At 39.5% G+C, this 27657-nt stretch overlaps 1 protein-coding gene across 1 annotated transcript in view; it reads right to left on the reverse strand.

Annotated features, from left to right (window-relative positions):
• KIF13B (kinesin family member 13B) overlaps nucleotides 1-27657 on the reverse strand; it is a 203666-nt gene that overhangs the window by 141079 nt on the left and 34930 nt on the right. The gene's annotated exons all lie outside the window — the stretch shown is intronic.

A 27657-nucleotide genomic window follows, 5' to 3' on the forward strand; every position in this document is an offset into this window, starting at 1 on the left:
ATCTCCTCAGGTACAGGAATATAACTCAATCCAGTGTAATTCTGAGATAGTTTCAAATTTAGAGTAAAATCATAAAGAAAGCACAAGGAACTCCCTTCACCCAAAGTCACCAATTGTTAACACTGCCATGGCTAATATATCATTCTTCCCAGCCACTCTCCTCTCTATATAGCTACATATATACACACATATATTATTTCATTCTTAACCATCTGAGAGTAAGTCACAGACATGCCCCTTTCAGCTCTAAACACTTCAGTGTAGAATTCCTAAAAACAATGATGTTCACTTACAAACCAACAGCACAACATCAAAATCAGGAAACTGAAGAATAAATGAAAGTACTTTTGAAACTAGAGTGAAACAGGAACAATGACTGGAACTTTGGGAATAGTTGGTCTCTCTCAGAGGATCAAAATGCCAGCTCAAACCGAAAATTACATGAAAACGCTTCCCTCCAACTGTCTGTAAATCTTCTTGTCCTTTGTCTCATACAGTATTTCCTCCTAAAATGACTTCAATGTGCTATTTGTATTAGACAATTTCAGTAAGAACACTAAAACACAAAGGAACATCTCACAAATGAGTGACAGTTGTCTAATAGATTTTGTAGTAATAGCTAATGTGGCTAACATATAAAAGAAAATAATTTCTCTGGAATAAGAGATATGGGAAACCGTCCCTAGGAAACGACTTGTGAAATACCACTAGAAGTTACTGACATATGCTATCATCTTTTTATAGTCTTTAGAGGCAAAGCAGATTCTCATTGATTGCAGACAGCTTAGTTGTAAACCTGGCTGGAGGTTGGAACAGAGCCAGCACATGAAACGCCCAAGTTAGACCAGGCACATGGCATGCTACTTCACTTAATTCTCACAATAACTGTGCAAACCACTACTATTATTCCAGTTTTACAGATGAGAAACTTAAGGCTTGACCTGTCCAAGATACAATAATAAGCAGCAATGACTCTGGGATGCAAAACTAGGTCTTCTGACTCCCAAGTCCATGTTCTTTTCCTCTCCCACAATGGTCAAAACAGTCGCGTCAAGTTTCTTCTAGATTTAAGAATCTATGAGTCATATATTAATAACTGCTTCCATTAACAGGAATATTTTCCGTGTATTAATTCCCCCATTCTAATTATTACCCAATGAAAGATCACCACTTGGTGCTTATGCCAATGTAAGTTTACTTATTCATTCTATTTACAAAAACTCCAACCTGTCTTTTCTGGGAGAAAAATAAGATATGTGGTATAATATTTCAATTTTAAATAAAATAGTTTTACACAAAAATCAGCTCTTCCTAGGCAACAACCAACAAATACTAAATTTGATAAATATATGACACATAGCAGAAGACTTCATGGGATTAACCTGTATTTAGAACATAATAATAAAAACAGAAACAAACTAGTAAATTAATTACAGGGCTAAGTTTCCAGTCAGGGATTCTGGTGGCTACAACAGTAAAGCTCAAATAACCTACAGAGCCACTGGAAACCCAAAGATGTAATTACAGCTCTGTACAAAAAAAATAAATGAGTAAATTAATTAATTAAACAAAACCTTTCAAAATGTAGTTGCAATGTCTCACTTATCCCAAAGTTCCTCAATAAGAAACCTCAGCTAACCAGATCACAGTGGAGATTTAGAAAGCAAGGAAAATCACCCCTAACCAATCAAAAGAGACGTCACAAGGTAAAAGCATGAAAGTCTTAGTTTCTCAGCTGAGTTTAATTACTTTATATTGTGGTTGTGGCTTAACTTCATTTTTGAAATACCTTCAGACTTACGAAAAGTTCCAAAAATAGTACAAATAATTCCTGTCTACCCTTCATCCAGCTTCCTCAAATGTTAACACCTCATATAACCAGTTATAATGATCAAAACCAGGAAATTAACCATCAACAAGATTTATTAAATGATCTAGAGCCAACCTTTGTTTGCCAACTGCCCCACTGATGTCTTTTTTCTGGTGCAGGATCACACATCGCATACAATTGTCACATCTCCTCCAATCTGGGACAGTTTGACTCTCATGACCCTGACACTTGAGGAGTACTGACCAGTTACTTTGTAGAATGTCCCTTAATCTGAGTCTGTCTAATGCTTCCTCATGACTAAATTCAGGTTACGCACTTTGGCAAGCACAACACAAAAGCAATGCCGTGCCCTGCTCAGTGCGTCATACCAGAGGCACATGATGATGTCCCTGCCTCATTACTGAGGATGGTAACCTCTGACCACTTGGTTACAGTTGTATCTGCTAGGTTTCTCCATTGTAACATTATTAATTTTCCCTCTGTACATTTTTCTTGTGGGAGAGACTGAGACTACATAAATACAATATCTCACCATACTTTCACCCACAAATCTTAGCACCCATTGATGAGTCCTGCCTGCAACAAATGCTGCTTCCCACATGGTGACTGTCTAGTTACTGAAGATGTTAACAGCCCAGGTGAACCAACATGGATGGATGTGCTTTTTAGGAAGAGCACAGCCTGGAAGCAACAAATGATTTGGCTGCATCTATGAATCAGCTACTCAATTCCTTCTTTTTACTCATCTGGCTTATGCTCATTTCTTATTTAAATAATAAATCACACCAAAAAATTAAGTCAAATTATATTCCTAACATTTAGAATGCCACCATCTGAAGAAACTTAGTGATGATTTTATATATCTTAGTGATCTTGTTCATTTTTATTAACATTCCTGGCAATTACACAAATAAAACTGATGTTGAGTCCAAAAATAAACCACAAAGTATTGTGTATGTGTAAAACACAAAGCAATGTCAGTAGAATGATGTAATAAATCAATTACTGCTGTCAAACATTATATCAAATACCATCACTTCTTTTAATTTTAAAGATTTAAGTTTCTGAAACCTTCACAATTAGAAATATTTGGAATCTCTGTTTTAACAAGATCCCACTCCACCCCACTCTATTATGGATGTATACATCACAAAGAGCTTATTCTAATACAGCCAAACTGCGTAATGATGTTGTTGCTTTCTTGGACTTAGCTGGCAGTACCAGCAACCGAACAACAATCTGTGTGATGACCATCATTTTTTCTGTCACCCCTCCCCCAGTGTGCTTTTCACATAAAAAATAAAGCTGACCCAACTGAAAATTTAGATACTGACAAGACTCACAAAGGAAGCTTATCAATCTTTGCTCATCTAGCCAACTTAGTAAGTACAAATATCACTAAAAGCCCTATTCACTGTTTCTTCGACATTTGGGATGCTCCATTCAATTTTGAAGAATTAATTTTTAAAGTATCAGTAATAGAGTGGGGTATTTTGGAGAATAGCATTCAGGATATAGAGGGGTTTAAAAACGCTATCACTGAAAGAATAAATCAAAGCACTGGAACTATGTAGCCTGGACCAGAGCGGACTAAAGGAAGACATGATGCCCATCTTCAGAGGTGAGAAGACTCACACTCTTAGGGTAAGGGGGAAAGCAGACTTGTTCTACGTCACTTCAGAGACTAGAACTCCAGCAGGACCTGCTGGACAAAGTTAAAATAAGAGGGAATATCTCTTTAATGTAATTAGCACTGTGGGTTGCTTTTTTGTTTTTTTATAAAAAGAAACAGTATGTTCCCATCAGTGGAATTATCTAAAGCAAGAATAGGAGAGCATCTAATGAGGATGCAGAATGAATGAGATGTTACACAAGATTACTTATATAACTTTATTTACAACAAAAAAACGAACATTAAGCATCCAACAAGTTACTACTATATTTCAACATTTCTATCAGTGACACTTGCAGAACACTAGCACATCAGAGGTTAACCAAGCTAGGTGGTGCATCATACTCCACATCACACCCTTAGAAGATTCCTCCTCTCCAGCAAGCTAGTTAACTTCCTGTATTCCACAAACCTACACTCAGATAATGCCACTCCCACTAACAACTGTTTATATAAGTCCTACTCATGTGAGAAAAATTCAGAGCAAATTCATTCTCCCTCAAAAATCCTTCCACAAGAACCCTAACCAAAAGTGAGTTTTTCTTACCCAATTCCTATAAGTCAAAATGATCTCTACTGCCCAGGTATTATCTATCATTTTGCCACATGATATAAACTTTTTAACATATGGGTCAGCTGGATAGACTATTGAAATACTCTTAGACTCCAAGCAAAGAAAGGTCTTATAATTTTTATTTTTCTCAGTATTTGTGGTTATCTAAGGTTTCACAATTTATCAATCTACTAGAGGCCCGATGCACAAAATTTGTACACTCGAGGTGGGGGGCAGTCCCTCAGCCCAGCCTGCACCCTCTCACAGTTCAGAGCTCTTAGGGGATATCTGACTGACATCCAGGGGGAGCAGGCCTAAGCCAGCAGTCGGACATCCTTAGCACTGCTGAGGAGGTGGGAGAGGCTCCCGCCACCACTGCTATGCTTGCCAGCCATGAGCCTGGCTTCTGGCTGAGTGGCACTCCCTCTATAGGAGCACACTGACCACCAGGGGGCAGCTCTTGCATTGAGTGTCTGCACCCTCATGGTCAGTGCATGTCATAGCAACTGGTAGTTTTGCATATTAGCCTTTTATTATATAGGACTAGAGGACTGGTCCACAAAATTCATGCAGGGGTGGGGGGGAGGTGGTGTGTCCCTCAGCCCATCCTGCACCCTCTCCAATCTGAGACCTCTCTAGGGATGTCTGACTGCCCATTTAGGCCCGATACGTGTGGGCAGTCGGACATCCCTCTCACAATCCAGGACTGCTGGCTCCCAACCGCTCGCCTGCCTGCCTGACTGCCTGATTGCCCCTAACCGCTTCTGCCTGCCAGCCTGATCACCCCCTAACCACACCCCTACCAGCCTGACCGACGCCTAACTGCTCCCCTGTCAGCCCGATTGCCCCTAACTGCCCTCCCCTGCAGCCTGGTCTCCCGTAACTGCCCTCCTCTGCTGGCCCGGTCACCCCTAACTGCCCTCTCCTGCGAGCCTGATCCCCCCCAACTGCCCTCCCCTGCTGGCCTGGTCGCCCCCAACTGCCCTCCCCTGCTGGCCTGATCGCCTCCAACAGCCCTCCCCTGCAGGCCTGTTCCCCCGCAACTGCCCTCCCCTGCTGGCCTGTTCGTCCACAGCTGCCCTCCCCTGCTGGCCAGCTTGTGTCCACATGGGGGTGGCCATCTTGTGTGTTGGAGTGATGGTCAATTTGCATATTACCTCTTTATTATATAGGATAATTCATCCGCTTCCTTGATTGTAGTAATGTGCTGCGATTTCTCCATGACTGAATTGGATTTATGTGAAAAAGGTTTTTACTGAATATGAAATTAATTAACTCTCCTGTCCCCTCCCCTCACCCTTTCTAGATCCAGTTCCATACTTCAGTCTCCAAACCAGAGGTCACACCCTCAAGGTCCACAAGCCCAATATAGCCCACAGCTGTATTTTTTTTTTTTTTTTTTAGTCCTCACAGTATTGACCAAAAGTAGAAAATCAGAAGATTTCAAATTAAAATTCTCTTGAAAATTCAGAAGATCTGGAAACACTAGGCCTGAATTTCCACATACTGACACTGCTATCTTCCACATGGACCTGCCAGGCAGGCAGCCGAGTTTCAAATTCCTGCTACTAAGAAAGAAAACAGAACAGGATTTTCTTCATATTCAAAGAAATTAGAGACTCACAAATTCACATAAAAAAAGAGATGGTTTCCAAATCTAATCCCAAGAATCTAAAATGGAGTGCCACCACAATCATATCAGGACTACACTACAGAGTCCACCCACCCAATTACATAATGCAATCCCCTTTAATTCCTCAACACACAAACCTGGCTATCAAATCCTAAACCAGGAATCCCAAACTCAAATGTCACTTGCAGCAATAATGTCATTAGAATTAGTAGCCCTTGTCCTTACAATAAGCATATTATAAAGAAATTCATATATTTAGAATTCAGACTTAAATTTGAAAACCCTGAAACTTCTGGGGGAACAAAAGCATACTTTAAAAGGCCTGGAGCACATACATTTGTGTACACTCAATAAATGTTAGATATCATTATTGTGATTTTGATCCATGATGCAATGGGGTTTAAGTCAGCTAGCAGATTGAAATTTCTAGCTCATTGCTAGAATTACTCCCCAAATCCATTGCCTATTGAAGATTTCCTTAGCTACCTTATGTGGAGAGTTAATTTCCATTCCCAACTAAATAATTACTACTTACAAGGGCATAAACTGCTTAATTAACTGAAGATTACTGTGTTTACCCCTTTCCTGGAATATGGTTTTCATCTTTGAAATGTCTCTCAAACCCATTCACTCTTTCATTCAGCAGTATTTACTGAGTATCTATATATATAAAAGCCTAAGCAACCGGCCAATTGGCTGGTGGCTAGGATGCACATTGATCACCAGGGAACAGATTGTCAATGCAGGAGCGAAACCACAGGCATGGAAACATGGAACAGATTGATGAATCTCAGAGGAAAGGAGGGGAGAGCGGGAAGAGATTAACCAAAGATCTTATATGCCTGGCCTGCGGGTATCATGCCGAAACCAGCTCTCTGACATCCCCCAAGGGGTCCCGGATTTCGAGAGGGTGCAGGCTAGGCCAAGGGACCCCACCAGTACACGAATCCATGCACCGGGCCTCTAGTCTACTATAAGACAGATGCTAATCTCAATATTGGAGAAACTGTTGAGCAAATCAGATAAAAACCCTAGACCTATAAGATTTCAAATTCTATTACAATAGAATAAACAAATATAAAATATAATAGTGCTATAGAAAAAAAGTAAAACAGCAAAGGGGTCGGGGGATAAGGAGGGGAGCTGGGGTTGACCTTTTGGTCAGGAGAAACTTCATGGAATGGCGTCTGCACAGAGGCCTGTGGAAAGTAATGGAGTGAGCCATACAATTAGGCAGCACACACAGTAATGCCTTATTTCATCTCCCCCTAGGTCTGCCAACCCCATACCTTCCTAACTGTGCTCTAGCTACCTCCAGTCTCTTTTCTATGATTCTTCACTCACCCAATATGTATCTAAACCATATAGGACTGATCGGGTCATAATTCTGCCTAAAACCCTTCACTGGCTCCCTATTCCCTATAAGATATAATTCAAACTCCTTAAGCAAGAAAGGCTCTTCACACCGGCCTGTGTAGCTCAGTGGTTGAGCGTTGACCTGTGAACCAGGAGGTTATGGTTCGATTCCCGGTCAGGACATATGCCCAGGTTACGGGCTCTGTCCCAGTCGGTCTCCAGTGTGGGGTATGCCGGAGGTAACTGATCAATGATTCTCTCTCATCATTGATGTTTCTATTTCTTTCCCTCTCCCTTCCTCTCTGAAATCAATATATATATATATATATATATATATATATATATATATATACACATATATATATATATATATGTATATATATATACATATAATTTTTTTTTTTTTTTAAAGAACGGCTTTCCACAATATCACCTCTTCCCACCTCTCCAGAGACAGAGATGCGAAATCTGAGAAGCTGAGACAGCTGGAATTTGCTGGCCAGAGAGAAGAAAGAAATCCAGAGAAAGAACTCAGGAATCTGACCCTCTCCCCCATCTTATACTGAATACTAAATTGTATAGGCAGGTAAGACTCCAGGTGGCCATATATACATATACACTATCTGGGAAAGAACTACTATTGGAAAAAAAAGTGTAGAATGAACAATTTCCAGGGCTCATACAGGGACAAGAATTATAACCAGCCACAGTAGAAAGATCTTAAACACTAGGGGGGATTTGGCATAGAGCCCAGAAAGCCCACAAGTTAGGATTACAGCTAAACTCACCCTAGTAAAAAGGCTACTCTGGCCCCAACCCAACAAAGCTTTAAACAAGCCAAGCCCTAGCCAGTTTGACTCAGTGGATAGAGCATCGGACCGAGGACTGAAGGGTCCTTGGTTCGATTCTGGTCAAGGGCACATACCTCAGTTACAGGCTCCATACCAGCCCTGGTCAAGGCCCATGTGGTATGCAATCAATTGCAACCAATCGATGTGTCTCTCTCACATCAATGTTTCTCTCTGTATGCCTTTCCCTTTCCCTTCCACTCTCTCTAAAAAAATCAATGGGAAAAAATATCCTCAGGTGAGGATTAATTTTAAAAAAAGCTATAGAAAGAGGAAAAAGAATTATGGATTAAATTGAGGCCACTACCAGGAAGTGGCAATGTTTTACAGCCTAAGAACAAAGCTGTACAGATAGATATTGTGAGGAACAAAAAAATGCCTGAACCAGCAAGAGCCAGAGAGAACCCCAAACCAAGAAAATCCCTACATTAGACAAAAAGGATTGTTTAAACTACATGCATCAATAATCATCCAGGTTTCATTACGCTTTGTGTGAATTAGACAATAATGGGCTACTGAAGAGACTGGAAAGAGGAATCAAATAATCACAAAGTTCAATAAAAACCTTGGCATTTTCTTAAGAGCTACCAATTCTGATGCCTTTAAAAAATGCAATAGCCCTGGCCACTGTGACTCAGTTGGTTGGGTGTCTTCCTGTGCACCTAAGGTTGCCAGTTCAATTTCCAGTCAGGGCACAGGCCCAGGTTGCAGGCTCCATTTCCAATAAGGGGTGTGCAGGAGGCCGCTAATCCAATGTTTCCCTCTCACATTGATTTTTCTCTCTCTCTCCCAATCCCTTCCCCTCTCTTTAAAAATCAATTTTTTTTAAATCTAAAAAAAAAAAAAAAAATGCTAGTTTTAAAAATATAAACAACTTAATATATTCTAAATATATGTTTATGTGGGTTTTTAACAGTTTTATTGAGATCTAATGTATATATCACAAAATCATTCATTCTCAGTGAACAATTCAATGAATTTTAGTAAATGGACAGAGCTGTGCACCCCTCACCACAATCTACTTTGAGAACATTTTCCTCACTCCAAAACGTTCCCTCAATCTGACTGCAGTCAACTACAGGTCCTACCCCCAGCTTCAGACAACCACTGATCCGCTTTCCGTTCTTCGTCTTTTCTGGACATTTGATATACTAAGTGTACCAGTTAATAATGCAGATTTTTCAATAGATGGAGTTACACATATGTTGATATATATGCGATTTGATATGTATGCTATTTTGTTGTATTGACAGCAAGCTTCAAAACTTCCTATGTCAAATTTGCTGAAGGTGTGAACATCACAGATATTTTTATGCTTAAAAATGTTGAATTTCATGCCAAAAAACAGAGCATTTGTGGGAAGTTTTAATTCATTACTATATTTTGAAGAAAAAGTTATGTATATTTCGGGAAGCTTATGCTGAACATGCTCCATCTCAAGATACTTGTGAACGCTGGTTCAAACGCTTTAAAAGTGATGATTTCGATGTGAAAGACAAAGAACGTCCAGGTCAACTGAAAAAGTTTGAAGACCAACAATTACAAGCATTATTGGATGAAGATGCGTGTCAAACTCAAAAACAACTTGCAGAAAGATTAAACGTTGCTCAGCAAACAATTTCCGATCATTTACAAGCAATGGGAAAGATTTTAAAGGAAGGAAAATGGTGCCACATCAACTGAACGAAAGACAAATGGAAAACCGAAAAGTCATCAGTAAAATGTTGCTTCAACAGCACAAAAGAAAGTCTTTTTTGCATCAAATTGTGACTGGCAATGAAAAGTAGATTTAATTTTGAGAATTCCAAATGCACAAAATCATGGGTTGATTCAGGTCAACCATCAACATCGACTGCAAGGCCAAATCGCTTCAGAAAGAAGACAATGCTCTGCGTTTGGTGGGATCAGGAAGGTGTGGTGTATTATGAGCTTCTAAAACCATGTGAAACTGTTAATAATGATCACTACCGACAACAAATAATCAATTTGAACTGCACTTTGATCGTGAAACGACCAGAATGTTCCAGAAGACACAGCAAAGTAATTTTGCTTCATGATAACACACCATCACACACTTCAAAACCAGTTAAAGACATGTTAAAAGATCATCTTGCCTGGGAAGTATTAACCCACCCGCCATATTCACGAGACCTTGCTCCTTCAGATTACCACTTGTTCCAATCGATGGCACATGCACTTTCTGAGCAGCATTTCAAACCGTGCAAAGAAGTGGAAAATTGGGCCTCTGAATGGTTTGCCTCAAAACAAGAAAAGTTCTATTGGGACGGTATCCACAAAGTACCTGAAAGATGGGGAAATGTGTGCTAGCAATGGACATTACTTTGAAAAAAGCACTTTTGATGTTTCTCTTGAAATTATCGTGTTTTCTTTGATAACAAACTCCGCATTAACCGGTACGCCTGGTAAATGGAATCATACAAAATGTGGTCTTTTGCATCTGGTGTCTTTCACTTAGCATGATTGTGAGGTTCATCCATGTTGTAGCATGTTATCAGTTCCCCATTCCTTTGCATTGATGCTGAAGTGTATTCTGTTCATCCATTCCCCAGGTGATAGGCATCTGGGTTATTTCCAGTTGGGGGCTATTCTAAACAGAAGGCTTTAATTTCCTTTGCATAGATACCAAGGAGAAGAGCGGTTGGGTCACAGGGTAAGTGTATATCTACCATTTTAGGATGCAATCAAGCTGTTTTCCAAAGCGTCCATACGATTTTACATTCCCATACACAATACAGTTAGAGCTGCTCTACACCTTCACCATCACTTAATATTGTCTATCTTATATATAGTTAGCCTTTCAGGTGGGTATGAAGTGGCACCTCATCAAGAGACTTTAATTTGCATTTCCATTAGGACCAATGAATAAAGTTGAAAGCCTTTTAAGAAGTGTTTCTATTTTACTTCAAAGGCAAAAAAAAAAAAATTCTCACAATGTAGTTTCTATCTATATTTTTAGACTATTACAAGGATTGACAAACTCCTGCTCAAATCCACACTTTTTCCTTATTCTCATTCATACTTAGTTCTATATACCATTTCTATTACTTCATTTATTACTTTTATCTCTAACCACTTTTGAGCTCCTTCACAGTTTTTGTGAAGACATTCATTTTTATTCCCTTAGATACCTAAGAGTAAGGCTGCGGGATCATATGGTCAGCATGTATTTAACTTCACACTTAATACTTGTTTTACGATCCATATATGTAAAACTGCCTAATTAAAATTCAGGTCAATCTGTTTTGGACCAAGATCGATATGTACAAATTTATTTTAGTAATTACTGACATCCACACTGGATGATTCAGCACATACACCTGAATCACTATGTCAAAGTACTCTTTAATTGCATTAAGTCTAACTATTAAAACACCTATAATCAGATGGTGCCATGGACTTAACAGCTAAATTCCCAAGAAGCTTTCAATCCTATATAATAAAGAGGTAATATGCAAATTGACCATCACACCCTCACACAACTTGGCTGCCCCCATGTGGTCAAAAGATGGCCATCCCCATGTGCTCACTACATGTGGCCTCCACAAGATGGCCAACGGGAAGACAGTTGTGGGTGACCAAGCCAGCAGGGGAGGGCAGTTATGGGTGACCAGGCCAGCAGGGGAGGGCAGTTATGGGTGACCAGGCCAGCAGGGGAGGGCAGTTGGGGATGACCGGGCCTGCATGGGAGGGCAGTTGGGGGGTGGGGGGACCAAGCCTGCAGGGGAGGGCAGTTAAGGGCGACCAGGCCGGCAGGGGAGGGCAGTTAGGGGTGATCAGGCTGGCAGGCAGAAGCGGTTAGGGGCAATCAGGCAGGAGGCAGGCGAGCGGTTGGGAGCCAGCAGTCCCGGATTGTGAGAGGGATGTCCAACTGCCAGTTTAGGCCCGATCCCACAGGAATTGGGCTTAAACCGGCAGTCGGACATCCCCTGAGGGGTCCCAGATTGGAGAGCATGCAGACTGGGATGAGGGACACCCTCCCCCCACCTCCTGCACGAATTTCGTGCACCGGGCCTCTAGTGTAAATAATAAAATAACAAATCACTAGATATTAAACACCTTGTCTTCATGGCAGGATTCTGTAGGAAAAAGCACTCTACGCTTGCAATTAGGGCTAGAAACCCTTCATTGAGTTTTCATTCTGCATTGCATTAGCTTTGTGATCCTAACAGTCACTTAACCACATCAGACCTCTCTGCTACTTCAGTAATCAAGTGGGGCTACTCCTACATACTCAATGTCACACTTCTATACAATTTCATGTAGGGACGGGGCAAGGGACAGAGCTTGGGAGCTCGGCTTGGGTTCAAATCTAGATTCAATATATGTTCATTCTCTTACCAGGTCCAAGAATTACTGCAGATGCATTCGTGTACTCTTTTCTTTAACCCTCACAATAACTCTAAAGGATAGATCCTATTATCTTCCTCATTTTACAAGTAGGGAAACTAAGGCTCAGAAAGATTAAGTAACTTGCTCAAGGTCAACAATTAAATACAGTACTCAATTGGCGATTCAAACCAAGGGTGAAGCAATATTCTGCTGAAGGGACAAAATCAGAAACATGCAGGTCTGGTGAGACCAGCAATACTGCATCTTCTTTCCGGAACCAAGTTGCTAAAGTCAAGTACATGTAGTGGCTCTTTCTTCCCTTCATTAGTTTCCATGTTTTATTTCTGCCTTCCTTCCCCCCCGCCCCCAACCCCCGGCACGAAATATGGTTTCCTGATTAGGCAAACAAACGTCTAGAAAATGTGTTCCAGTCCCCAAGTAGACTAAGTGATGTGTGATGTAGGGGCAGAGGGGATACAGGTATCTAGGTAGTAGAGTTGTCTCGCCTACCTAACAATTTAGCAAAATACATCAATTTTTGTGCAACACAGAGGAGACAGGGGATGTGGGGAACAGGGACACAGGGCATGGGAAATATCTTAGAGAAGAAAAAAACACCTTGGCTATATCCCAAGATATAGCCATCCAGCTCTTAAAGAAACAGGATCCCTTCAGGACTTATGGTATTCTTCAACCAAGCTAAAATGTTTTGAAGAAAGCAGCAATCTCTGAATGCATGAGTTTAAGGACAAAGGGGGGAAAAGTACTGGAAGCTTTTGAATGCAAATTTAGAATCTTGGAAATAAAAAAGTAAACGAGGATATGAATTCTTAAAATTAAAACTCAATTTACATACAACATGTCACCAGTACCACATATAGGAGGTATACTAGCAGATTTGTTTTTGTGCACTCACCTTCATACATGAGTGTATCTGCAGATAACCAGATGATATACCAGAATATTAATCAGTCAGTGTTCCCAATTCCCAGCAGTGTTAAAAGGAGACTTGCCTAAGAAACTTGCTTGTATAACTGTTGAAATTATTTTTTAAACATTCAACAGATTTAAGTCTGTAGTTTTCATATCTTTTTAACAATAGAAGCTACCTTTTATTACTGAGTGTCAAATACTTAGTACACTTTAGTTCTAATCCTCACACCAACCCTATGGTAGGTCTTACACTCTCTCTTATAGAATAGTGAGGAAAGAATGGCACAGAGAGGTTAAATAATTTGTTCAGTGACAAAGTTGGATTCAAACTGAACTTTCTCTTTCTAAAACTATGCTCTTTCTGCTTTAACATTCTGCTTCTCTTCCTCTATGGCAAATGATGTGGGAGGACAAGTTAAAGACAACTTGGCTTGTTTCAGGAAACCTGAGGAAAGATGCTTGTTTAAAATGACCTGATTTGAGTTTTCTTGTTTGTTGTATGTTTTTTCCCTTGTCTTCAAATAAAGTAGGCAGCATGAGAAAGTGTGCTACAAGCCAGGGAAAGCTAGGTGGATAAGCACGTACAGCAGCACACAGCTGAAGCTACATGGCGAGGTTCAGCTTAACTGAAATCTTGTTTGGGGAAGATTGCCCCTTCTCCTGCTCTTGCCCAACCTCTGCTAGTTCCCCCAAAGTACTTGGTCTTAAATGAACTGAGAGGGCTAAGGAGAGAATATGGATTCCTCATTCTCCCTGTTCCCAGGTGGAAGAACTCCAAGAAAAACTCCTTGATGTCTAAGCCCCTTCACTGTGTCCTCCTGAGGAAGGGAAGAAAGAATTATGGAGTTAATGGTGTTAAAGAGAAGGAGCTGGGTACATGGGCACTGCTCCTGCATACCACGCAGGAAGCCTGGGTAAAGCTGTAAATCAGGGGTCCAGTACCAGGAAGCCCACTTACCCAACAGCCCTAAAGCCATTTTCTCCAACAGCCCTATCAGTAACTGAGATGAAATGGGATGCAGGAAAACACAGTGGTAAAGAGATTAGGCTCCGGGATTAAATTGCTGCTTTTGAATCCCGGCTCCACCTGGTACTATGTGACCCTGGGCACATGCTCGAGTTTCCCTTATCTGTAAAATGTAGACAACAGGAGAACTTATTTCATAGGATTGCTATGAAGATTAGAACAGTGCCTGGCACAGGAAAAGCAGCACGTGTTAGTGTTTTAACTTTTGATTTGTATATTTCCTCTCTCTATCTTACTGATCCCATGACTACCAGTTCAGAATTGAGGTGGGAAGTAAAGGGGGTGGTGTGTACGGGCTTTCTAAAATCCCAACAGAGAGAAGAATCTCTCTCAAAAGTAAGACGATGAATGCCTTTGACTACGATGACAAGGGGAAGCAAATGTCTTATTTTACTCTATAGTCAACTACTTTGGAGAAAATGCCAAAGAGCTAGTCCAGAGGAGGGAGACAAGGCCCTGGGTGCTGGGGTTAAAATCCTCCCCCAGTTATATTCCATCAGTTGTAAATTCATTTACATGTTCTCCAAGGTGGAGGGCTATTAGGACACCCCCTCCAAATGGTTCATTCTGCTGTATTAATCACATCACTCACTCACTAATATAAATTTGGTGGCTTTTCCTAACACCACCTCTCCCATCCCTGTTTTATGGGTATCAATTGATTCCCCCCTTGAACTGCTTAAACCTGCTTCCTATCTGAAACACCTATTGGTCTTGGGACATTATGAGTCCAGTTACATTGTGCTTACTGAATGGGATAAGGATGAAAATATGAGGTTCCCAGAACTCCTTGCATGTTTCCTTATAACATGTTTAGCTGCTGGTTATAACACTGTATCAACTGCTTACAAGTCTGCCTCCACACCAGCTCCATCTTTTTTTTCTTTCTTTTTTTTTTTTTTAAGGAGATCAAGGGAAAGAGAGGGAGAGAGAGAGGAGAGAGAGAGAGATCTGTTGTTCCACTTACTTATGCTTTCATTGGTTGCTTCTTATGTGTGCCCTGACTGAACATCGAACCCACAACTGTGGCGTATCCTGACCACACTCTAACTGAACTACCAGACAGGGCCCGGCTTCATTATCTTGATATATCTCTCAGCACCTAAATTTAGTTGACTGCCTGCCAAATTGTAGGTATTCAATGAATGTTTACTGAAATGAGAGACTAGGAGTCAGGTTAACCGTGGCTACAGTCTCTCTAAAGTAAAACCTTCCCTTATAAGTCTGTCCTCAAACCTCCAGACACAGCTTTTTCTATGTATATCTTTGTCAACATGTTGTCCTTCTCTTATTGTTACACACTGAACTCTAAACTACCAGTTTCCTTAAGAAATCATGATCTAAATCATGACCTAAAACCTAAAAAAGAGCCAGAAAATGTAACTTATTCCTCACTGAATTCCAGATAACAGTTATATAGGAGCAGGTCTAGAGAGCAACCACAAGACAGAAAGCTCTGAGATAGAGATCTTTGGAGAAAATTAATAAAATGGTATAACTTTGAATTTGAGAAGGAAAAATTTAAGAATGTGCTATAGACAGAATAAAAGATAAAACTCCAGGAAAAATAAAAAGCTATTCAATTAAGTCATGGTCCAAATACAAAGCAAACAAAAATGTGATATAATCTGATGCAATTGATGGAATTTATGATAACTTATTTAAATTTTATGCTAGAACACACTCCATCAAATAGCTTATGGGTTGTGATAATGAACCCAGAGAAGGACAAGCAATCCTAAACACTACCTGGTTTAGCACTGAGATAGAGAGATGGATGGATGGATGGATGGGTAAATGGGCAAGCAGGTGGATAGGGAGGTGTAGGGATGAATACATACATACATATAGACAAAATAATGTCAACTTATGAAAAAAGCAATTGGGTTGTGAAATAGAAAAGAGGGAAGGTCTTGATAAAGAAGGTATGAAGGGGTAATGTTTAAAATGTATTTACAAAGAAATACAGGTTTCAATATGTTATGTAAAAACATCACAGAAATGACCAACAGAAGAAATAAAAGTTATATAAAGCAGTAGGAAAGCCCTAGCTGGTTTGGCTCAGTGGATAGAGCATCGGCCTGTGGACTGAAGGGTCCCAGGTTCCATTCCAGTCAAGAGCACATGCCCAGGTTGCGGGCTTGATCCCCAGTGGGGGGTGTGCAGGAGGCACAGTCAATCAATGGTTCTCTCTCATCACTGATATTTCTACCTCTCCCTTCCTCTCCAAAATCAATAAAAAAAATATTTTTTAAAAAACAGTAGGAAAAGAGGTTGTACATATAAGCTAAACTCTTCAGGGAGTCTAAGAATAATAAATCAAGATATGCACATATTAGCTAGAGTAACTATTAAGTTTTTTGCTTATGTACCCACAAAAAACCTTGTAAGTCCTCTTACATTTTTAAGTTCTCACATAACATTTTTCAAAAATGAGTTTAAATAACTGAAAAGGATATAATTTCTGAAATATTGTATTTTTAAAATAAAATTCCTTTTAATATATCGCTCAGTGTCCAAGTACCATAAATGTCTGTAAATTTGGGTAATGATATTTTATTACTGATACTATCAACTATTTTTTAAATGAAAAAACCCTCTTCTTTTATAGTCAGTAATTTTATATCTTCACTTTCTCCCCATGAACTCATATTCCCATTCCACAAAGTATTTTATCCTAATCATTCTTTTCTGCAAAAATATCCATATAAATTAAAAATTTTAATTTATCTGGTTACTTTTCTTCTGCATTGAGCTATCAATATTCCTGGTAGTACATGATTCATCAGAACAAAACAAATATATTTCAATTTTTGGTAAACATAAAAAGTAAAAATTGTATTGAAAAAACAGTTTTTAATGAAATGAATCCATGGGATGACTGACTTATGACTAAAATAAAAGAGCAATGAGCATGAATTATAGTCCTTTTTTTTTTTTCCTTAACAAAAGTAAAGCACTGAAAACCTTGCTCAAATATAGAGGATGAAACTAGAAGGTGTGTGATAGCAACATCACTCAAATCTTTGCACTCCTGCCATGATGCATGTTCCCCAGAAAACATACAATGATCTAACATCAAATATTATTTTTTAAATCTATAAGCTAATGGAGCAATTAGGTCTCCTAAAAGCAAAGAATTGGAAACTATCTGACTTACAAAAGGAGTTGTGACCCAGGTTATAGTGTACTCATTTGCTCTGTTACTTGGATACATGCCAAAGACTCTATCATAACTTATCAAGTTAATTACATCTGCTATTGTTTCACTTAGTGGAACTTTGTTTAACCCCTGAAATTCAGAAAGGGTTGAGAAAAATCAAAACTTCATTATACCTTTGACAAAATATTATTGTGACAAAATGATTTCATCTTATGATGTGATTTAAATATCTTTTCCTCCAAACATTGAAGCTGAATATTTAGCTGATTAAGTTATGGAAAAGTTTGCCTTATAATCAAACTCAGTGGTTGGCAAACTGCGGCTCGCGAGCCACATGCAGCTCTTTGGCTCCTTGAGTGTGGCTCTTCCACAAAATACCCACTTCTGCGCATGGGCCACGAAGTTTCAATCGCACTGTACATGCGTGCCCACATGTGGTATTTTGTGGAAGAGCCACACTCAAGGGGCCAAAGAGCCACATGTGACTCGCAAGCCGCAGTTTGCCGACCACTCATCTAACTAGAATGTGCCTTTATCACCAAATCTTTATCTTACATATCTTATCAAATCTTGATTATGTTATTATTTAAAAATTCGATAAATCAAACATATTTTCTGTAAAATAACCTGATTTCATTTTTAAAAATATATTTGTATTGATTTCAGAGAGGAAGGGAGAGGGAGAAAGAGCTGGAAAAATCAATGATGAGAGAGAATCATCAATCGGATGCCTCCTGCACGCCCCACACTGGGCATGTGCTCTGACCCAGAATCAAACCATGACCTCTTGGTTCACAGACCACTGCTCAACTACTGAGCCATGCCAGCTGGGCCTGACCTCATTTTAAATCTAAACGAAAGTTTTTTTTGTTGTTGTTGTTGTTTTTAATATATTTTATTGTTTTTTCAGGCCTGCGGACTGAAGGGTCCCAGGTTCGATTCCGGTCAAGGGCATGTGCCTGGGTTGCGGGCACAACCCCAGTAGGAGATGTGCAGGAGGCGGCTGATCGATGTTTCTCTCCCATCAATGTTTCTAACTCTCTATCTCTCTCTCCCTTCCTCTCTGTAAAAAATCAATAAAATATAATAAATAAATAAATAAGTAAATAAAATGAGTATTAAAACTTTTGTTTAGCCCTAACTGGTTTGGCTCAGTGGATAGAGCATCAGCCTTTGGACTGAAAGATCCCAGGTTCGATTCCGGTCAAGGGCATGTACCTTGGTTGCGGGCACTTCCCCAGTAGGAGGTGTGCAGGAGGCAGCTGATCGATGTTTCTCTCTCATCGATGTTTCTAACTCTCTATCCCTCTCCCTTCCTCTCTGTAAAAAATCAATAAAATATAAAAAAGAAAAATGAAAGAAATACCCTAAAAACTTACCTGTGGCCGTGGCCGGTTTGTCTCAGTGGATAGAGTGTCAGCCTTATTACTGAAGGGTCACTGGTTCAATTCTGGTCAAGGGCACATACCTGGGTTGCAGGCTTGATCCCCAGTAGGGGGCCTGCAGGAGGCAGCCAGTCAATGATTCTCTCATCACTGATGTTTCTATCTCTCTCCCTCTCCCTTCCTCTCTGAAATCAATAAAAATACTTTTTAAAAAAACTTATCTGTGCATTTAGCCAATGCATTCTAAAAGAATAATTCCAGTTTTCCAACTTAGAGATGAGTATTCAGGATAGAAAAAAAACAAAAACAAAAAACTGTTTTGCTTGGCCAGTGTGGCTCTGGTTGAGCAGCAGACCATGCACCCAAGAGGCCATCGGTTCAATTCCCAGTGAGGGCACATGCCTGGGTTGTAGGCTTGATCCCCAGCAGGGGGTGTGCAGGAAGCAGCCAATTGATGATGTTTCTCTCTCATCGATGTTTCTATCTCTCTTTCCCTCTCCCTCCTTCTCTCTCTAAAAAATAAAAACATATTTGAAAAAAAAAGAAAAAAACTATTTTTTTCCAGCATGAAATCTATAATTTGATAACTGTAATTAACAACAAAATTTAAACATAATCTACTTATTAAGAAACCATAGTTTAAATCAGAACATTAATCTTTTAACATAAAAGTGAAAAATAAAAATATAGGAGTGAAAAATACAGAAGGGAATACAGAGAACATATCTGAGAGGCTATGGGGGTGAAAATTTTAACCTTTTGTCTTGACTGACCAGAAAATCATCACTGCTTTATGGCAGATTAAAAACAACACAACAATACTTCTGACCAGAAATACCAGGGAGTCTGAGATAAAGAGGCATCTCTCCCAGGCCTATGAAAGTAATGAAAAAGCTAGGATTATGCGGGTGAGCATGCAAGGAAAGGACATCTATGGGCCTTCCCTACCACCATACCCCCTTGCCCCCCTCCACCCCCCCCCCCACACACACATACAAACTCCTAAGAAATGTCTGTCAAATCAATGAGGCCACATGCTGAATCTGGACTCAGCCAATAGAAAGGTTTGTATCCAGAAACCAATTGACTTAGCCCCTCTGTCAATGCAGAATGTGGATTAGCTTTGTTTTAAACACTTCCTTTAGCTCCAATCAAACATATTGTGGAAAACTACAGATCCTGGTTATTTATCTGCCAGACAGTCATATAAGTTCTTATTTTTGGAGCCCTCTTGAATCTGTTTATTTGAGAACTCACTATACTGCCAGAGACCTCTTCCCGGGCCTAGGAAGTCAGGGCTTACTGAGGTGTTTGCTGTATTTCACATCAAAGATGAGTCAATCCTGCTCCAGATCCTGAATGCATTGACCTAAAACTCCCTCCCATTTCTCTGAAGTTTTCTGAAACTGATTGCTGGGAAATGAGCCAGATTTTGAATGTTTCTTTTGCTGTGACAAGGTCTAAGTATCTTTTACAACTGTAAGCTTAGTCACCATACAACGTAACACTTGGAGACCTTTCCACTGGTGTTCCTGTCTTGACAAGGGCTAAGGGGGTGCTTACTGCAAACATTAACTGGTGATTATAATAAAATCCTGCTCATAATGAACACTCTTCAATGGGGACGGATACTTATAACACAGGAATCAATCCAGCCAAGTACATATTTAAAACTGGCTGGTGAAAATCTCTACTCAGAAATACTGAACTTTCATATCCTATTTGGTGGCTATTTTCTAACTTGAAAACATAAATGGGTAGATTCCCACAAGCTGGAAAATTCTTTTTGCCTGTTCTAATGCTCAGTGTTCAGGCCTCTTTTACCACCTCTGGCCAGTATCATTTTAACAGTCTGACCTGATTTTCCTATCTCCAGTCATGCCCCCGCCTAATCTATCCTCCACAGTCATCAGTGTAATCTTGTATTGAGTTGTTTTGAGTCCAGCGGAGCCAGACAAGGCCTAGTTTTGACTCTGTGCAAGATACTTAATCTCTCCCTGCCTGTTTCTCCATCTGTAAAATGCAAATAGCAATAGGATTGCTGTGAGGATTAAGTAACTAAGCATGTGTAAAGTGCTCATAACTATGACTAAATTATGTCACTCACATGTGGAAGAACCTTCTAGGCCTTGCCCTCCTTCATGTGTGGCTCCATTCTGTCTTTCACCTACCACCCCACACCGTCATGCTATTCTCTATATCTGAAATATCATTATTTCTGAACCAGACAGAACAAAGCCCTAATCACCTATTTTTCTGTGAGCTCTTTTTCAACCTTAAAGAATTACAACTTTCATTCTTTCTCCCCATTTTTTCTAATAGCCATAGTACATCACTGCATTCATGTATGTCTAGATCCTCATCATATTGTCCTTATTTTAGACAAGATGCTTTTGTCTTTATTTTAAAACACTTCATAGCCTCTCCTATGAAATTCTTTGTACACTGTATTATTTGTATAGTCTCATGATCCCTAGAAAATTATACAAAAAAGAAAAACAGTGATAAATGCATGTGTTAGTTTTAATCAACATTTAGGGATAATTAGTTAATACTTGACATCCTAATCATGAATATACACTCCAGGGTTGATTGGGTAGCATATGAAACATGTAATCAAGAACACATACTCTACAGTAGGGATTCTTAACCTAGATAGAATGGATGGACATCTATAAAGACGGATGGGGAAAAAGTTACACTTTCACTTTTCGATAACTTCTGAAATTTAGAGATTACCCTCAATTCCAAATGTAGGTAATGAAAACAAGATTAGCAATGACTATGTAACCAATAAAAATCACAGCTATTTTCGTCCAGCCAGCATGGCTCAATGGTTGAGCGTCAACCCATGAACCAGGAGGTCACAGTTGAATTCCGATGGTTGCTGGCTCAATCCCCGGGGGGGGTTGGGGGGGGCGTGCAGGAGGCAGCAGATTGATGATTCTATCTCATCACTGATGTTTCTTTTTAAAAATATATATATTTTTATTGATTTCAGAGTGGAAGGGAAAAGGAGAGAGCAATAGAAATGATGAGAGAGAATCATTGATTGGCTGCCTCTGCACACTCCCCACTGGAATCGAGCCCGCAACCCAGGCATGTGTCCTTGACTGGAATCAAACCCGGGACCCTTCAGTCCGCAAACTGACACTCTATCCACTGAGCCAAACCAGCTGGGGCTCATCATCTATCTCTCTCCCCATCTCCTTTATTCTTTGAAATCAAGAAAAATGCCATTTTTTAAAAAATCGCAGCTATTTTCATGTCAATTGTTGCAAATATCTTGCATTTACATGCATCACAACTTGGAAATTAAAGCAATTATTCCCAACACTAGACCTTGTTAGTTCATACTGTAGTAAAGAAGATTATATTACTAGATCACACGTATTTTAATTTTTTTCTGATAACTGTATCTTATTATATTTGCTTTCCTTTGTAATCTTTTGCATTTTACCCTTTTGAAAGATTATTCTGAGAAGGGTCCACAGACTTTATCACGTTGTTAAAGGGGTTCATGACAAAAATAGATTAAAAATTTCTCTTAAAACAGGTTTCACATGCCTTCAGCTATCTTTTTCATTAATCAGCACAAGGAATGTCAGAAATAATTTTTCACTGGTACAATGCACAGTGTTAAATCTATCAGAAATATCATAAAACATGTAAAATGGACTAGAAATATTATACAAATATCTCCATTCTTGGAGAACAAAGTATAAAACTCTCTAAACCTAGCATCCTGTGGTTTAATATTCTTGGCTGAGGGCTCTACCCAGACCTGAATTCAGATTCTGTCACATAATTCTAACCAGAGGGTATCACATCCTGCTACATTTGTCAAGGGAAACTTTCTAGTAAGGTGATGGAAAGCTATGACTTCACTGAGCTTATAGGAACAGGTTGTACGACTAATGTTGTGCCTGCCTAACAATAAATATGTAGCAGAATTCAGTCAGAATTTCATGATAACATACTCCCTGGGTAGTGTGGTTATGAGGGAGGAGGGCAGTAAGCTCTCTCAGCTAGCTTTAATGATAGGAGGTTACTAATACCTAGTAATAAAGGGCCAAAATTGCTTAGATCCATTTATGATACCCCTGATGGACTAATAAGCTCCATGAAGCCCAGGACCAAATTTCCTTCTGTTCATCACTGATTTTTTAGGATCAACACCATCCTGACACACAGAAGACAATTCCAAGTTGTTGAGTGAATTAATGAATGTAATATACTTAGCTGTATATGGGTTTTTCTAACTCATTCCTTAAAAAAAAGAGCATGTCATATTCATCTTTCCCTTATCAGGCAACTTGCTAGGGTTGCACATATGGTATCAATCAATAACTATTGAATGCCTATAGTTTTGCTCTAATCTGAATTAACCAAATGTATTTTTTCAAATGTGTAAAGATTAAGAAGACACTCTTCAGGAAAATCTTAGAAGGCAATGAGAAGCAGTGAGCACATCTAGCTTTGCAGAGATAAACGCAGCCAGACCTGAATTCAAATCCCAGCTCTGCCACTTACTAATCGTGTGATCTTGTAAAATCACATTAACACCTTTCCTGCCTCTTTCTCCTTCAGAAAATTTTGGGAGAATCAGGGTACCTATATCTTTTATTGTAAGTAATTTTGTTGTATTTGTAGGTAAAACCTTGAAAAGTATCCAACACACTATAAGCAATAATAATGCCTATAAATATCATGCTTTTTCTCCTTAGTGAGAAGATCCTGTTCACTTCCTACATTTCCAAGAACTCTGTACTGTCTCTGCAGGACTTATACCTTCCAAGCATTCAAAGACCTTGACCAATGAGTTCCTTTTACTATGATAATAATAGCTCTTCTCTCAGAGCAAGAAAACCAACTCTGGGTAATATTAGGCAAATTGATGCTCTTGGGAGGAAACCCACAACCCCAGAAATAAACATCTTGTAGTTGCTATCTGGAAGGTTAAAAAACTACATTTTGAACTACAGCTTGTCACCTAAGATTATTGCCAAATAAAAGCCAAAGGACATGACTTGTTATTAGGAACATGATATGATAGTTTACTACATTCTAACCCAGCCAATAAATATTTGTTGGGTGCCTAGCTTGTGCAGTGTTGTTTGGAAAAAAAATTAATTAAAATGTGACATATTTAAATAAATAAAATGTTTAGAAAGTCGGCCAGAAAAATATAAATTAAAAATAACAGCAGCTACAATGTACCAAGTACCTACCATGTGACAAGCATTTTACATAAATAACTCACTTGTGCCTCGGCAATCTTACAAGAGCCATATTTTGGTGTTATCACCTCGATTTCACAAAAAAGGAAACTGAAGCTCAGGGAGATGATGCAAACTCCCAAAGTCACACAGCTGGTAGACCCAGAACTCAAACCCTAGTCTGAGTCATATTTCTCTGATGCCTGTCAACCCACTCTTGCCTTTTCCTATCCTTACCAGCAATGTCGAGGGTTGACCTCTACTAGCAGCACCTCAATCCTAGATCCTTTCTAATGCTTATGAGGTTGATAAATTTAAAAATAAATTCACTCTATGAGGAAGAGACCTATTCTCTTCCTAGTTTTTAAGCTCAGATCTTTATTAATAGTACCCGGTCAGGCCAAAATACATCAGATCAACTGACAGTTTAAAACAGAAGCAAGAGAACCCATGTGTATATGGACCAAAGGCATACAAAAAGAATGTTCTAAAAGCTTATCATGGAGTACAGTCCCAGGGAAGAGAGGGAAGGAGAGCAAGGCATGAGGTGTCAGATTATGTCCACATAAGGTTGACTAGGGTCCAGTTTGAGTTGGCAACAGGCAGGGTTGAAAAGTGATCAAAGGCTCTGGGGAGAGTGAGGCCAAGAGGATCTGAAGTGGCACATAAGAGGTGTCTGATATGGGGGACAGAGATGAAATCAGGGTCAGGAAACTTCAGTGAAGCTTATGGAAATGGCAAGGCACAAAATCTTAGTTCAGTGCCAAGATACAACTTCATTTTAACCAGTCTGTCCCAATATCCTACTTTTAAGCATCCTTCCTGATGAAATGGACAAAGGTGACCATTAGGTTCAGTCTTTCAGAGAAAGGATTTTCACACAATAGCTTGTTCTTGTACTACTTATATAACTTAATTAGAATGACTAATGCAAAATAATGCCAAAGGTGTATACAATGTCTGGTCCCTCCCATTATATTGCAGTTTCCAGTCCCCAAAGAGTATAGCACATTGCAAGGATGATGATGCCTGGATGAGTGACTAAGTGGGAGTAATAACTGAACACCCAAAGATTTTGCTTACACATAGGGTTTCAGTTGTGGCAACACTTTATGAGAATAAAATTGAGAAAGGAAGTTTATTTGCTATATATGACCAAAACACCAAGTCACCAATTTTCTACACAGAGGAATATGTAAATCAAACAAAATAATTGAGTACAATAATAAAACAGCAGCTACTATGCACACATTCTTATGGTTTTCATTTCATAGGGTAAAATTTATTTCTTAAAAAGACTTGATAATTTTGGAAATGCTTATACCATATGAAAAACAAAAAGGAAAGGGTTTACCTTAATGGAAAATTAGATATATGTATTATTGCTATAAAAATCCCAGTTTGCAAAATAAAGAACTCTAATCAAAACTGCTTATGTATTGCCCTGGCCGGTATGGATCAGTTGGTTGAATGTCATCCTGTATACCGGAAGGTCACCAGTTTGATTCCCAGTCAGGGCACATGCCCAGGTTGTGGGTTCAGTCCCCAGTTGGGGTGTGGGTGTTTGGGAGGCAACCAATTGATGTTTCTCTCTAACATCGATGTTTCTCTCTCCCCCCTTCCTCTCTCTCTCAAATCAATAAGAACATTTTTTTTTAATTACAAAAAAAGAATAATTCAGGAGGATTCAAATCCTAACCCAAAGAGATCTAAAAATATAGCTGGAGACAAGACAGGTATTTGCAAAAACAGAATAAAAAGATGCATGTGTCAGGACTATATGTCCTGTCCTACTTGGACAGCTGCCCAAATGAACAGACCTGGGAATTCCCCTGCCCTGGTTACAGCTGTTGGGAATTTCTCTCCATCCTGTCTCTCTCTCTTTCTATCTCACCACAGCAAAAGCAAAAGACATGTTCCTCTCCACCCATATCTTCCTTTACTCCACATCATAGCAACTGGTCGACTGTCTGCCCCCCTGGTGGTCAGTGCACGTCATAGCGAGCAGTTGAGCAGCCTTAGCATATCATTAGCATATTATGCTTTGATTGGTTGAATGGCCACCTGGCCGACCAGACACTTAGCATATTAGGCTTTTATTATATAGGTCTAGAGGCCCAATGCATGAAATTCAGTGAAGGGTTGCTCAGCCTGGCCTGCACTCTCTCGCAATCCAGGACCACTGGCTCCTAACCGCTGGCCTACCTGCCTGCTTGATTGCCTCTAACCACCCTGCCTGCCTGCCTCATCACCACTAACCACTTGCCTGCCTGCCTCATCGCCCCTAACTGCTCACCTGCCTGCCTCATCGCCCCTAACCACCTCTGCCTCCACCACTGCGGCTTCATCCAGAAGGATGTCCAGAATGATGCCCGGAAGGTTGTTCAGCTGTCCGATCTAATTAGCATATTATGCTTTTATTATTATACATTATAGTTGACATAGAATGTTATATGAGTTTCAGTGATTAGACATTTATATAACTTATGAAGTGGTCACCCCGATAAGTCTACTAGCCATCTTGCACCATAATTAATTCAATATTTTTTACTATATTCCTTATGATGTACTTTATATCCCCATGACTATTTTTATAGCTGGCAATTTGTACTTCTTAATTCCTTTTACCTCTTTGCCCATCTTGCTCACCCCCCTCCCATCTGGAGACCATCAGTTTGTTCTTTGTATTAATGAATAACAAATTTAACTAGGCTTCAAAATCTTAAACTACTAATTTGCAAAAGAAATCATTTTTCATTTTAGCTAAATATCACTCTCATAGAAAAATGGACAATGCTTAAAATTAAATAGAATCATTTCAAAGCTGTGTCTGCAAAAATCTAATCTTACAAAGTCCACAAAAGAATAATTCCACTTTTCTTTTTACTTTTCAGTTTTGTTTTTGCTTTATTTTTTTGTTTTTCTAATCTATACTAATGAAAGAATAATATGCTAATTAGACCAGATAGACCAGACATCTTCTGGGCATCCTTCCAGACAAAACCACGATGGCAGGGGCCAAGGCAGAGGCAGTTAGGGGCGATCAGGCCAGCAGGGGAGCAGTTAGGGACATCAGACAAGCAGGCAGAGTGGTTAGGGGCGATCAGGCAGACAGGCAGGTGAGCAGTAAGGAGCCAGCAGTCCTGGATTGTGAGAGGGATCCCAGATTGGAAAGGGTGCAGGCCGGGCTGAGGGCCCCGCACCATGCACGAATTTCGTGCACCGGACCTCTAGTATGTTTATAAACACTGTGTGCTAAACTAATTTAACCACAACTTAATAGAACTAAGGATGAATAAAGATTATCCTAACTCTTAGCTTAATACTTGGCCAAGACTTGTTCAACTGTTGAACGGATCATAAAGGTTCCTAACGCACTGTGATACAGTAACTTTTTGGGATTGGATTGGTTTCTCATCTCATAATTCTGCATGGAATACTGCTACCTTCCTTTTTAAAACAGAAGGCTACATTCTAATACAATATTTGGTTTATATTAGCACCAACTCCTACCCTAGTGATGGAGACAAAGAGCCCTAAAAATAACTATTGCCAAAGACAAATTTTTAAATCTCAATAGTGGGACTTGGTAGTTTCACCTAAACTTTATTTGTAATTAAATCTTATCTAGTATATCATATACTATCTGATAATTTTATGCTGAATCCAGAATTCTGGGGAAATTTA

This window comes from Myotis nattereri (genome assembly GCF_964212035.1).
Source record: "Myotis nattereri genome assembly, chromosome: 5".
Lineage (NCBI taxonomy): Eukaryota > Metazoa > Chordata > Mammalia > Chiroptera > Vespertilionidae > Myotis > Myotis nattereri.